Here is a 10,905-nt window from a genome sequence, read left to right on the forward strand (position 1 = left end):
GATGTTCCTATTTCGTTGCTTAAAGACCTAAATGCGTGCTTGTGCTGTGTTTACATATTATTTCTTTAAGTGAATTTTGGTCCTGCACCCTCCGAGTGCCTGTCTAGTTTTACTAATATGATCTTGAAGCCTTCCATCCAAATGTGACTTTTAACAGAGATAATTCTTATTTCCGGGGAACGGTAGATTTTGCAGTTAATTTGATCAACATGCAAATGTGTGTCTTTGGTCTGTTTGTCTGACCCTGATCCTCCATGATGCTCTCTGTGACTACAGTAACCCAATACAAACTCAGGCTAATCAAAATCATATTTTAAATTCAGTTTGTGTAGCATTCAGTGTTTACCGGCTCGTTGGCATTTGCAGGTGCAGCACAGCCTGTGCCATAGCTGGAGTAAAGAAAACTGGAATGCTTATCAGAGCTCATGACCTGGCAGTCTGTGGAGGCTGCCGCTGGTAAACACAGGATTAATCGGTGGATTTAGTTTCAGAATGCTTTGTGTCCAGAAGTTTTACAAAAACTCTGCGACCGGAAATGAAGAAAAGGAAAAAAAGAATAGCACTACAGTCCAGAAATTAAAGGGCCTGAAGGTGAATATCAGCAGTTATGCAGATTTGTCCACGGTAATATCATCTTTAGTGTTACATAGATTGACCATTTCTCACTTACTGCTGGGTATTATCAGTGTGTTGAAAATGAGAGCCCTGTGTCTGGCTGTTTTGCTTCCTTTTTACAGTCTGTTTGCAAACGAAATTTGGGATCGAAATGGATAAGTCAGCTAGTATTATATTGTTAGTATAATTTATACACGTTCCATATAATATTCAGCAAATCAAGAATGTGTTTCACTTGGACAACTGGAGGTAATGGTTAAAAAAAATAAAATAAAAAACTAGATCATTTAACGTGACTTATGCATTGATAGCGCCTGTATTTATTTTCATTTTATCCCAAATTTAATGTGTAACCTAGATTTGGGGGTTATTTTTCAAAGTGATTCATGGGTTAGGTGATGTTGCTAGGTGACACACACATTTATGCAGTTGCAGCTGTAACAAGAATTCAACCTCCAAAAGGGAGGAAAAAAAAAAAAGAGACGCTTTGTGTACTGTGTGTGTATACCACAGAGAAATAGGTGTTAGTAACAGCAAGATGAATGTGTTGTCAGTAAAAAAAAAAAAAAAAAATGATGGCAAATTTATGTTTGTGGTAGTGACTCTAGGCTCAGACCATAGATGCAGATGATCAAGGGTCTTTTATTAACATTGTTATGAGCAATATGTTTTCCTCAGGAGAGGAGAGAAGGTGATAAATAAGGATTCACCTCCTCCTTTAGTTTTAGTTTAGTTAGTTTTTCCTGTGTGTACACTCACATCTAGGAATGTGCAAATAATTAATTAAATGAAGACTAAAACTTTGGCTGTTTGGTAATAGGGCAGCTCTCACCGTTTAATTCAATTTGATTTATATAACACCACTTCACAACAACAGGTGCCTCAAGTTGCTTTATATTGTAAGGTAAAAGACCTACAATATTAGAAATAAAAACCCAACAATTGTACACCCCCCTATGAGCTAACACTTAGCAACAGTGGGAAGGAAAAAAAAAGTCCCTTTTAACAGGACAAAACCTCTGGCAGACAGACGGGCAGGGGTGAGGGGAAAGAGATGAGAGCAGAGAGACAGGACAAAAGACACACTGTGGGAGAAAGAGCCAGAGTTACATGATTAATGATTAATGACTAATGATTAAATATAGTAGTGGTGTATAAACACACGGGGAGTGAAAAGAGATAAATGAACCTAGTGGCTTGGTTGTGCTTCTTGTGTTCCAGTCGCCAAACCAGCATAACCCATAACACAGTTCCTTCTGCCAGCTGCTGTTCAAAGGTTTGACTCGTCCCACATCCAAAGCTCATTGACACATAGCAGAGTACTTAGTTTAACTGTGGTCCATCATATATAATGAATTAGAGAAGCTGTGTAGCATTTAAGAAATAATTAAGAAATAATATTTATTTAAAAAGGAATTGTCAGTAAATGAATCACCATCTATTTTTTCTTAAATGTGTTTTTAATAATCTTCATAATCTACTATCAGAGACATTTTGGTTTTTAGTGGCTTCAGCTGTACTTGTGTCCTGACTGGTTCCCAGTAAGTTCCCTGTGTAATTATAGTTTCATCTCTCCTTCAGTCTTTGGTGAATCCATATGTTTGTCCTCCTACTTACCCTTGTGCTCCTTATGTTTTCCATTTTTTCTTGGGTGAATTTTTTTTTGAGGCAGCCTTTTGTTACCATTGGGTCGTAAATGAATATCTGGTTTTGGACTATTTGTCAGTGGTAACTTATGAGCATTTTTTTAAAAATCATTTTAGAGACTACAATAAATTAGTATTGTATCAAATATATCTGTAATGAATGTTATCCTTAGATGTAACCCCTGTGAGATCATGAGCACCGTAGCCCATTGTTACTGTAGACCTTTCAGACCTCAAACCTATATCAAGTGTATTTTTAGTCTAAGCAATATGGACCACAGTGCAGTTAGGAAATGAGATACCTGTCTGTGTCTTGTCTCCTTACATCATTAATGTTGTAATTGGCTGGACCATGAGCTCAGTCACTGCAGCCCCCTGCAGAGTTACAGGAACTCTGCATGTAGTCGATCTAGACTATGTTGGTGATATGTAGCCTTAGTCGCAGAAATGACACAGCTCATGCAGACTCAGCCTTGAAACAAATTGTCCTGCCGATCAACCTCCCCAAAGACCAAAATTCTTAGCTTTGGCATCATCTATCCTGTCACTCTAGCCAGGGAAGTGGCCAATGAGTTCACCTTGGTTCCAAAATCTCGAATACAAAGAACAACATGTCTGATGAAGTCATTATTTGTATTATCGAGGCAACGTATGTGTTCTTCAGCTACCATCGCTGCATGTGGTCTAGCATGAATATCTCCTTGCAAACAAAAATGCAAATCTATAACAACTCAGCTGAGGCGGTGTGGGTGTTTCTGGAGCCTGGATGCTTTGCAGAGTACTGATCCTAGACCTGCTGGATGGAAGTGTCCACGCAACAAGCTTAAGGAGCAGTGGAGGGATCAGATCTTAACTGACCTGTGGTCCATCCTGCTACCCAACAGCCATGCGGATGCTCCTTATGCACTGCACCATCACCAACAGTTGCAGCATAGTTATGCTGCAGTCAAAGAAGCAAAGAAAGCAAAATTGCCATGAACTCCAGGTGGCTGCGATGCATCAAGATGCTACAATGAGGGAATTATAGCAAGAATGAACTAGAAAAAGCATTTCCTGAAGAAAATGCACTGTGAATGCTGCATGCTGAAAGATTGGAGCTGAAATGCCAAGAAAGGCTTCAAACAGCTGGAACCTTATTTGCTAAATGAGCTTCAATGAACTGCTGAATACCTGAACTGCTGAACTGTTGAATACCTGAACTGCTGAACTGCTGAATTGCTGAACTGCTGAATTGCTGAACTGCTGAATACCTGAACTGCTGAATTGCTGAACTGCTGAATTGCTGAATACCTGAATTGCTGAACTGCTGCATTGCTGAACCGCTGAATTGCTGAACTGCTGAACTGCTGAATTGCTAAACTGCTGATCTGCTGAATTGCTGAACTGCTGAATTGCTGAATACCTGAACTGCTGAATTGCTGAATTGCTGAACTGCTGAACAGGTGTTAAAAATGTTGAACAGGTGTTAAAACTGCTGAACAGCTGTTAATAATGCTGAACAGCTGTTAATAACGCTGAACAGCTGTTAAAGTGCTGTACAGCTCTTAAAGTGCTGAACGACTGTTTTAAACCTGAAAAGGCTGTTAAAGTGCTGAACGACTGTTTAAACCTGAAAAGGCTGTTAAAAGTGCTGAACGACTGTTTTAGACCTGAAAAGGCTGTTAAAAGTGCTGAACGACTGTTTAAACCTGAAAAGGCTGTTAAAAGTGCTGAACGACTGTTTTAAACCTGAAAAGGCTGTTAAAAGTGCTGAACGACTGTTTAAACCTGAAAAGGCTGTTAAAAGTGCTGAACGACTGTTTAAACCTGAAAAGGCTGTTAAAAGTGCTGAACGACTGTTTAAACCTGAAAAGGCTGTTAAAAGTGCTGAACGACTGTTTAAACCTGAAAAGGCTGTTAAAAGTGCTGAACGACTGTTTAAACCTGAAAAGGCTGTTAAAAGTCCTGAACGACTGTTTAAACCTGAAAAGGCTGTTAAAAGTTCTGAACGACTGTTTAAACCTGAAAAGGCTGTTAAAAGTGCTGAACGACTGTTTAAACCTGAAAAGGCTGTTAAAAGTGCTGAACGACTGTTTAAACCTGAAAAGGCTGTTAAAGTGCTGAACGACTGTTAAACGTAATGTCATAAAGTAATAACATAAATCTGCAGAAGAAGCTGAGCATTTTGATACCAGAATGGTTTCTGTAGCATAAACGGTGCTGAAGTTATGAAAGACCAAAAAACAGCTCAACTTTGAACAGCTTGCATGCAGAGGAATAATCCACCAATCAGTTTAAAGTATTATGAGCCAATCAGAATGCTGCTACACATTTAGTTCTGCCAACTCAAAACAGCTGTGTAACTGTTTAACTGCAGGCACTTTGTGGCAAAGCCCTGTTGAATTTGTCTTGGCGCACCTCCCGAACAAATGCTTATAAATCAAAAACCGTAACTGCTATCAAAATAATTTTTAAACTGTGAGCGTCACAAGGACCTGCTCTAAACACCAGTGTAATTTTTATTTTCCTGGGTTGAAAAATGTGGTCATGGGAGCAGTTTAAAAAAGGGTCTTTTCTGGTTTTGAGAAAATCACCTCCCGAAAATTACTGTAGAGGCGGATGGAGGAGTTGGAGGGTGCTCCCTCTGCTTGAAGCCTCACAGTTTAAAAAGTTTACATTTCTCAGGGCTAAGAGACACATTGTTTGAAAGTAGAGAAGCAGCTCTACGTTTTGATCATAAAATCATGGCTGTAGAGTGAAGAGTGTGGACACAGCGGCAGTTTAGAGAGATATTTTTCAGCTGAAGAATTTCAAGTCTCCCACTCTAACCTTTGGAATGCGCACTCTAGACGACCACATACACAACCATTATAAACGCTAAAAAGAGCAAAAAACCTTCTTGTGCTTAAACTGTAACTGTTTAAAAACCATAAAAGATATTAATACAAAAAGTAATAGCTGAATAGCTGAGAGTCATGGCTTTATTTTAAAGTTTAAATGGTGTCTCTAGCTTAAGGTATGCTGAAGTTCTTAGCTTTTAAAGTCTGAAAGGGTTTTAAAAGGTTTTTAAGCTTTCCCCATTCATTTGAATGGGGCCAAAAAAATTAGAAAAATATTAATATTAAATTAATGGCAGAAGATTTGAACCTGAAAAGTAATAGCAGCGATCTCCTGAAGAAGCCGCACGTTTTGATACCAGAACGGTTTCTGTAGCTTAAGCGGTTTTTGAGATCGAAGCGGTCAAAAAACGTACGGAAGAATAATATATAATAATAATAATAACTAGAAAAAGCATTTCCTGAAGAAAATGCACTGTGAATGCTGCATGCTGTAAGATGGGAGCTGAAATGCCAAGAAAGGCTTCAAACAGCTGGAACCTTATTTGCTGAATGAGCTTCAATGAACTGCTGAATACCTGAACTGCTGAACTGTTGAATACCTGAACTGCTGAACTGCTGAATTGCTGAACTGCTGAATTGCTGAACTGCTGAATACCTGAACTGCTGAATTGCTGAACTGCTGCATTGCTGAACCGCTGAACTGCTGAATTGCTGAACTTCTGAATACCTGAACTGCTGAACTGTTGAATACCTGAACTGCTGAACTGCTGAATTGCTGAACTGCTGAATACCTGAACTGCTGAATTGCTGAACTGCTGAATTGCTGAACTGCTGCATTGCTGAACCGCTGAATTGCTGAACTGCTGAATTGCTGAACTGCTGAATTGCTGAACTGCTGAATTGCTGAATTGCTGAACTGCTGAATTGCTGAATTGCTGAACTGCTGAATTGCTGAACTGCTGAACAGGTGTTAAAAATGTTGAACAGGTGTTAAAACTGCTGAACAGCTGTTAATAATGCTGAACAGCTGTTAATAACGCTGAACAGCTGTTAAACTGCTGAACAGCTGTTAAACTGCTGAACGACTGTTTAAACCTGAAAAGGCTGTTAAAGTGCTGAACGACTGTTTAAACCTGAAAAGGCTGTTAAAAGTGCTGAACGACTGTTTAAACCTGAAAAGGCTGTTAAAAGTGCTGAACGACTGTTTAAACCTGAAAAGGCTGTTAAAAGTGCTGAACGACTGTTTAAACCTGAAAAGGCTGTTAAAAGTGCTGAACGACTGTTTAAACCTGAAAAGGCTGTTAAAAGTGCTGAACGGCTGTTTTAAACCTGAAAAGGCTGTTAAAAGTGCTGAACGACTGTTTAAACCTGAAAAGGCTGTTAAAGTGCTGAACGACTGTTTTAAACCTGAAAAGGCTGTTAAAAGTGCTGAACGACTGTTTAAACCTGAAAAGGCTGTTAAAAGTGCTGAACGACTGTTTAAACCTGAAAAGGCTGTTAAAAGTGCTGAACGACTGTTTAAACCTGAAAAGGCTGTTAAAAGTGCTGAACGACTGTTTTAAACCTGAAAAGGCTGTTAAAGTGCTGAACGACTGTTAAACGTAATGTCATAAAGTAATAACATAAATCTGCAGAAGAAGCTGAGCATTTTGATACCAGAATGGTTTCTGTAGCATAAACGGTGCTGAAGTTATGAAAGACCAAAAAACAGCTCAACTTTGAACAGCTTGCATGCAGAGGAATAATCCACCAATCAGTTTAAAGTATTATGAGCCAATCGGAATGCTGCTACACATTTAGTTCTGCCAACTCAAAACAGCTGTGTAACTGTTTAACTGCAGGCACTTTGTGGCAAAGCCCTGTTGAATTTGTCTTGGCGCACCTCCCGAACAAATGCTTATAAATCAAAAACCGTAACTCCTATCAAAATAATTTTTAAACTGTGAGCGTCACAAGGACCTGCTCTAAACACCGGTGTAATTTTTATTTTCCTGGGTTGAAAAATGTGGTCATGGGAGCAGTTTAAAAAAAGGGTCTTTTCTGGTTTTGAGAAAATCACCTCCCGAAAATTACTATAGAGGCGGATGGAGGAGTTGGAGGGTGCTCCCTCTGCTTGAAGCCTCACAGTTTAAAAAGTTTACATTTCTCAGGGCTAAGAGACACATTGTTTGAAAGTAGAGAAGCAGCTCTACGTTTTGATCATAAAATCATGGCTGTAGAGTGAAGAGTGTGGACACAGCGGCAGTTTAGAGAGATATTTTTCAGCTGAAGAATTTCAAGTCTCCCACTCTAACCTTTGGAATGCGCACTCTAGACGACCACATACACAACCATTATAAACGCTAAAAAGAGCAAAAAACCTTCTTGTGCTTAAACTGTAACTGTTTAAAAACCATAAAAGATATTAATACAAAAAGTAATAGCTGAATAGCTGAGAGTCATGGCTTTATTTTAAAGTTTAAATGGTGTCTCTAGCTTAAGGTATGCTGAAGTTCTTAGCTTTTAAAGGCTGAAAGGGTTTTAAAAGGTTTTTAAGCTTTCCCCATTCATTTGAATGGGGCCAAAAAAATTAGAAAAATATTAATATTAAATTAATGGCAGAAGATTTGAACCTGAAAAGTAATAGCAGCGATCTCCTGAAGAAGCCGCACGTTTTGATACCAGAACGGTTTCTGTAGCTTAAACGGTTTTTGAGATCGAAGCGGTCAAAAAACGTACGGAAGAATAATATATAATAATAATAACTAGAAAAAGCATTTCCTGAAGAAAATGCACTGTGAATGCTGCATGCTGAAAGATTGGAGCTGAAATGCCAAGAAAGGCTTCAAACAGCTGGAACCTTATTTGCTAAATGAGCTTCAATGAACTGCTGAATACCTGAACTGCTGAACTGTTGAATACCTGAACTGCTGAACTGCTGAATTGCTGAACTGCTGAATTGCTGAACTGCTGAATACCTGAACTGCTGAATTGCTGAACTGCTGAATTGCTGAATTGCTGAACTGCTGCATTGCTGAACCGCTGAATTGCTGAACTGCTGAATTGCTGAACTTCTGAATACCTGAACTGCTGAACTGTTGAATACCTGAACTGCTGAACTGCTGAATTGCTGAACTGCTGAATTGCTGAACTGCTGAATACCTGAACTGCTGAATTGCTGAATTGCTGAATACCTGAATTGCTGAACTGCTGCATTGCTGAACCGCTGAATTGCTGAACTGCTGAATTGCTAAACTGCTGATCTGCTGAATTGCTGAACTGCTGAATTGCTGAATACCTGAACTGCTGAATTGCTGAATTGCTGAACTGCTGAACAGGTGTTAAAAATGTTGAACAGGTGTTAAAACTGCTGAACAGCTGTTAATAATGCTGAACAGCTGTTAATAACGCTGAACAGCTGTTAAAGTGCTGTACAGCTCTTAAAGTGCTGAACGACTGTTTTAAACCTGAAAAGGCTGTTAAAGTGCTGAACGACTGTTTAAACCTGAAAAGGCTGTTAAAAGTGCTGAACGACTGTTTTAGACCTGAAAAGGCTGTTAAAAGTGCTGAACGACTGTTTAAACCTGAAAAGGCTCTTAAAAGTGCTGAACGACTGTTTTAAACCTGAAAAGGCTGTTAAAGTGCTGAACGACTGTTTAAACCTGAAAAGGCTGTTAAAAGTGCTGAACGACTGTTTAAACCTGAAAAGGCTGTTAAAAGTGCTGAACGACTGTTTAAACCTGAAAAGGCTGTTAAAAGTGCTGAACGACTGTTTAAACCTGAAAAGGCTGTTAAAAGTGCTGAACGACTGTTTAAACCTGAAAAGGCTGTTAAAAGTTCTGAACGACTGTTTAAACCTGAAAAGGCTGTTAAAAGTGCTGAACGACTGTTTAAACCTGAAAAGGCTGTTAAAAGTGCTGAACGACTGTTTAAACCTGAAAAGGCTGTTAAAGTGCTGAACGACTGTTAAACGTAATGTCATAAAGTAATAACATAAATCTGCAGAAGAAGCTGAGCATTTTGATACCAGAATGGTTTCTATAGCATAAACGGTGCTGAAGTTATGAAAGACCAAAAAACAGCTCAACTTTGAACAGCTTGCATGCAGAGGAATAATCCACCAATCAGTTTAAAGTATTATGAGCCAATCAGAATGCTGCTACACATTTAGTTCTGCCAACTCAAAACAGCTGTGTAACTGTTTAACTGCAGGCACTTTGTGGCAAAGCCCTGTTGAATTTGTCTTGGCGCACCTCCCGAACAAATGCTTATAAATCAAAGACCGTAACTGCTATCAAAATAATTTTTAAACTGTGAGCGTCACAAGGACCTGCTCTAAACACCAGTGTAATTTTTATTTTCCTGGGTTGAAAAATGTGGTCATGGGAGCAGTTTAAAAAAAGGGTCTTTTCTGGTTTTGAGAAAATCACCTCCCGAAAATTACTATAGAGGCGGATGGAGGAGTTGGAGGGTGCTCCCTCTGCTTGAAGCCTCACAGTTTAAAAAGTTTACATTTCTCAGGGCTAAGAGACACATTGTTTGAAAGTAGAGAAGCAGCTCTACGTTTTGATCATAAAATCATGGCTGTAGAGTGAAGAGTGTGGACACAGCGGCAGTTTAGAGAGATATTTTTCAGCTGAAGAATTTCAAGTCTCCCACTCTAACCTTTGGAATGCGCACTCTAGACGACCACATACACAACCATTATAAACGCTAAAAAGAGCAAAAAACCTTCTTGTGCTTAAACTGTAACTGTTTAAAAACCATAAAAGATATTAATACAAAAAGTAATAGCTGAATAGCTGAGAGTCATGGCTTTATTTTAAAGTTTAAATGGTGTCTCTAGCTTAAGGTATGCTGAAGTTCTTAGCTTTTAAAGTCTGAAAGGGTTTTAAAAGGTTTTTAAGCTTTCCCCATTCATTTGAATGGGGCCAAAAAAATTAGAAAAATATTAATATTAAATTAATGGCAGAAGATTTGAACCTGAAAAGTAATAGCAGCGATCTCCTGAAGAAGCCGCACGTTTTGATACCAGAACGGTTTCTGTAGCTTAAACGGTTTTTGAGATCGAAGCGGTCAAAAAACGTACGGAAGAATAATATATAATAACTAGAAAAAGCATTTCCTGAAGAAAATGCACTGTGAATGCTGCATGCTGAAAGATTGGAGCTGAAATGCCAAGAAAGGCTTCAAACAGCTGGAACCTTATTTGCTGAATGAGCTTCAATGAAATGCTGAATACCTGAACTGCTGAACTGTTGAATACCTGAACTGCTGAACTGCTGAATTGCTGAACTGCTGAATACCTGAACTGCTGAATTGCTGAACTGCTGAATTGCTGAACTGCTGCATTGCTGAACCGCTGAACTGCTGAATTGCTGAACTTCTGAATACCTGAACTGCTGAACTGTTGAATACCTGAACTGCTGAACTGCTGAATTGCTGAACTGCTGAATACCTGAACTGCTGAATACCTGAACTGCTGAATTGCTGAACTGCTGCATTGATGAACCGCTGAATTGCTGAACTGCTGAATTGCTGAACTGCTGAATTGCTGAACTGCTGAATTGCTGAATTGCTGAACTGCTGAATTGCTGAATTGCTGAACTGCTGAATTGCTGAATTGCTGAACTGCTGAATTGCTGAACTGCTGAACAGGTGTTAAAAATGTTGAACAGGTGTTAAAACTGCTGAACAGCTGTTAAAGTGCTGAACGACTGTTTAAACCTGAAAAGGCTGTTAAAGTGCTGAACGACTGTTTAAACCTGAAAAGGCTGTTAAAAGTGCTGAACGACTGTTTAAACCTGAAAAGGCTGTTAAAAGTGCTGAACGACTGTTTAAACCTG

This window comes from Archocentrus centrarchus, chromosome 5 (assembly GCF_007364275.1).
Source record: "Archocentrus centrarchus isolate MPI-CPG fArcCen1 chromosome 5, fArcCen1, whole genome shotgun sequence".
Taxonomy (NCBI): domain Eukaryota; kingdom Metazoa; phylum Chordata; class Actinopteri; order Cichliformes; family Cichlidae; genus Archocentrus; species Archocentrus centrarchus.